This window comes from Castor canadensis, chromosome 14, assembly GCF_047511655.1.
Source record: "Castor canadensis chromosome 14, mCasCan1.hap1v2, whole genome shotgun sequence".
In the NCBI taxonomy this organism is placed as follows: Eukaryota; Metazoa; Chordata; class Mammalia; order Rodentia; family Castoridae; genus Castor; species Castor canadensis.
Genome location: NC_133399.1, coordinates 33,887,425 through 33,891,879, shown reverse-complemented (window position 1 = coordinate 33,891,879; position 4,455 = coordinate 33,887,425). Strand labels below are relative to the sequence as shown.

At 35.0% G+C, this 4,455-nt stretch overlaps 1 pseudogene; it reads left to right on the top strand.

The window, feature by feature from the left end:
* The first annotated feature begins 871 nt into the window (after positions 1-871).
* LOC141416230 (olfactory receptor 7G2-like) lies at positions 872-1,700 on the top strand (annotated as a pseudogene).
* The last annotated feature ends 2,755 nt before the right edge of the window (positions 1,701-4,455 follow it).

Sequence of the window (4,455 nt, the reverse complement as noted above, 5' to 3'; positions counted from 1 at the left end):
ATAATTTCATGGGAAGAGATAATAAACATTTCACATGAGGGAAAGGCAGGCTTTGGTCAGGAAGAAAATATTAATATTGTAAAGTAAATTATGATGTATGAGAACATTTCAGAATGGTAGAACTAGATTATCAAGAGGCTTTAATTCATCAGTCAGAATATCTGAACTCAAAGATAGTCTTTGATCTCTCATCCCAGACATAATATCACCTAGTATATTTTCTCCTCAGTACACATTGTGATGGTAAAAATTAATACATCTGAAATTTGAAAACAACTTCAGATAATTATGAAGCAAACTAAAGTTAGGAAACTTTTAGCAGTAAGATTTTGACATATCTTTCTACTCTTTTTTGACTTCACAGACTAATTATGATCGAAAAACATGGCTTCTAATTTGTTTTATTCTCATAATTTAGCACAAAGAATACACAGTGTTGGTATTCAATGAGAAATATTCAGTAAAGACAATAGATGGGAGGATGAATGGGTGAGGAGAGAAGGAGGGGGGTAATAGAGAAATATATCAACTATTAAAGAGTTCACAATAATCAAGAGATTGTTTCTATTTTTAGAAATTCAGCATGTACCACAGCCATAAAGAGGGATTGTTGAACCTCACACTGTAGTCCTCACCTCAAACTGCATCAGCAGTAAGTTTGGTGTGTGGACCAACAACTTGCTTAATAATATGTTCTTACTTGCTGCTGCTTGTTTTGGCATACACTTTATGATCTTTTCTCTCCACCTTTTCCAACAAATTCCTCAAAACGTGGAACCCATAGACCAAACAGCTATTCCAGAATTTCTTCTCCTGAAACTGACAAGATTATCCAGAATTACAAGCTCTCATTTTCAGTGTATTCTTGTCTATGTACCTGGTCACCATACTGGGAAACCTGTTCATCATCCTGGCTATCAGCTGCCAATCCCAACTCAACATGCCCATGTACTTTTTCCTATTCAATCTGTCCTTTAATGACATCTGTTTAAGCACAACCACAATCCCAAAGATCCAAGCGCAGGACCAGAGCATCACTTTACATAGGCTGTCTCACTCAGGTCTGCTTTATCATTGTTTCTGTACTCTTTGAATATTGTCTCCTCACGGCAATGGCCTATTAACACTATATGGCCATTTGTGACCCCTGGGGTACACAGTTATCATGAATCCCTGTCTTTGTATCATGCTGGTTCTACTCAGCCTGTCCATTAGCATTTTTGAATAGCCTCCTCCAGAGTCAGAAGGTGTTGTGGTTATCCTTCTGTATAGAATTGAAAATCTTCCACTTATTCTGTGAACTTGCACAGGTTCTCAAGGTAGACTGTTCTGACACTCTCATCAGTAATATCCTGTTATTTGTTGTGATGATCATATTTGGTGGTGGTCTCTCTGGAATGATTTTCTCTTATGTCCCCCTTGTGTCATCTGTCTTGAGAATGCCATCATCTGAGGGAAAGGATAATGCCTTTTCCACCTGTGTGTCTCATTCGTCTGGTGTTTTCTTGTTTTATGGGACAGGTTTTCGAGTTACATTAACTCTTCAACTACTGACTCGCCCAGAAAAATTGCAGTGGCTTCAGTGGCTTCAGGGATTCAGTAGTCCCTCAAATGCTGAATCCCTTTATCTACAGTCTATGGACAAGGACATTAAGCAAGCAGTGAGGAAACTTACCAATAAGACCACTTCTCTTCTATGATGTGTGAGTTGCTTTTGACTTAGATTTCTAGATTAAGTCATACTACTGGACTCCTGATGAACCAGAATATCTGACCCTTCTGTCACTAGTCTTCTAAGATAATGATATAACACAATTACTAGGGAAGGTAACTTTCTTTGAAACCTGCTAGTTCTACTTATGTCATTCTGTGAGGTTTGATACCTACACAATTTATTGCAGCTTCCACAGAAGAGGAGCCTGAAGCATAAGTTCTGTTGTCAGCAAAGTTGTTGTGATGCATTCTTAGAAACACATACATTTGAGCAAGTGAATGGACCATAAACATATTTACACAGAGCAGTGGTCCTATCTAGAGAATATCTTCCACCTGATCACATGGTAATGCCATATAAATTGAATCCTTGGATTAGCTGTACATTGGACATTCACTTGCTGTGAAAAAGTTTCCAAGGTCTGTCAATCATAATCCACAGCCTTCTGATGTAAAAATAGCACTACCACATTCAATGACCTCATATATTCAGTTGGCATAATTAGATGATGCCAGGGTTTTGAGATGACAACGAGACAGTTGAAACTGATCAATGAAGGCTTCTTCGGTCCTAAAAGAAAAATCTAATCTCTTCCTGTCTTCCCCCTCCCCTCTCCCATCCCTCTCTTGTCCCTCTCTCTCCCTCTCTCTCCTTTCTTTATCTTTCATCTGTGGGTGGTACTGAGGATTACATCATTTAATTGATGTGCATTTCTCATTATGAGTTTCAGAATCATTTAAATATCATGGATTATTTGCTAACTTTTTCTCTTGTGAAATATATGTGTTTATGGTATTTTATGAAGCTTATCTTTTGTACTAATTCCTGGTATTTCTTCATTTAATTTTAATAGCAGACCTAGTTACTTATAAATGACAAATTTATTCTTTAGGTGCATGTTCTCTTTGCATGTATATTCTAGTATTGAGCAGATGCCCTCAAGTGCTAAGTTTAATGTGTATTGAATTGTTAATATTTTCACTGAAGGTCTTTGCTCAAATGGTATTTAAATTTCAAACTGTACTTTGATTGATGAAGAATTGATAGTTTTTCTTTCCAAATGAGTCTGAAACCATGAGAAATTATTTTGCAATTGATATGATGATGGGTCCAAATTTATTTTTATTACTTTCATTAAATATTCCATCTATTCACTGTAAGGCCAATTCACAATAAACACTGTTTGTTGGAAAGTTGCTGCATACTAGACTCTCTTTTTGAACATAGAACCCCTGCATTAGTTCCCTGTCTTCAAGATTAAACCATGTAAGCCTGCTAAAACAAAGCTTGCTGACATAATAATCGAGAACTTTTTCAGTAACAATCACAAAGGTATCTTATAGTACAAATTCTTTGCTTTTCAATTGCTTTCTAATTCTCTGCAAGAATTTTGATGACCAAGAAACAGTGTTAATATATGACTTATAAGGTGTGGGATGTATTTGTTCATGTATATACATATATGTACATATTCATATAGTTATAGATATGCTTCTATTTGATAGTTTTGGTTGAAATGTGGTGTCCATCTCATGACATTATTGTTTATAAGCATGATCATGATTGTGAACATACCCAGGGCAAAGAACTAGAATCTAGTACAAATTGAAGGTGCGATCATGTGTGGAAGGCCCTTGTGATAGACATTGACACAAAGGGGTAGAGGGAAAAGGATGGTCAATTAATGCTTCTACAGGAAGAATGATCAGCCAACACAAAGTCGGGTACTGAAAATAATTTTTTCAAGATGATGAATCATTTCCTCAGCCAATTATCCCAATAATCTCAGATAACAATGACATAATACTTACCTTATGCATTCTTTGCTAAGCTACTTGTATTAATTGTTTGATATTCCCCAAGTATACCAGCTACTGAGTTGTCCAGATATACCTTTCTCAGACTCTTGTTTCTCTCTTTATGAGTTTCTTCTTCTTCCTCCTGCATCTGCCCAGGCCCCCTGACACACTGTGTGTTTATCTTTGCATGTGTGTTATAGTATTTAGCAGATCCCTTAAGTGCTAAGTTTCATTGTGGTTAAATGCACAGGCAGGTAATGTCATGTTAGTAATAGGTTAGTACTTTGCACTATTATAATATATTGCACTATTATAATATTTTATGTTTTCATCATGCATAATATGATTCATGTTTATCACAACAGTTTTTGATGCTTTAAATGAATATTTAAAATTGCTCTACATATATAAAATTAAGTTGAAAAAATATTATGAGAAAAGCATTTAAATAATGATAGCCATAGAAGTATGAAATTTATATAAACACAAATATACTATAAAACAATTAATTATTTGTCTTGTTATAAGGTTGGAATATTTGAAGCATTCTGAAAAGTACAAAAACTGACAATGGAAAGCCTTAAACTCATGAGACCACATGATCAATTCAAATACTATAATACAATTCTCTCCCTTTTTAAAAATCAATAAAATTGTGCATATCTTCTTTGAAGTCCCAATTTATTTTTGCAATCTCAATTCTGACCTTCTCACACCAGGAATATCTGTGATAGTGAATTTCTCATATATCATTCACCCAGCATCATTTATGAGACCTATGACACAACTGTAAGCATCTTATGCTTATGAAACAGTCTGTATTGCATGTTCATAATTGATACACTTGACATCATACAGTATTTTAATTCAGCAACTGTAATTTTTTTCTGGCTTGGCACCTTGTTTCCTATACTATACAACATTAATTCAAATGATAACATC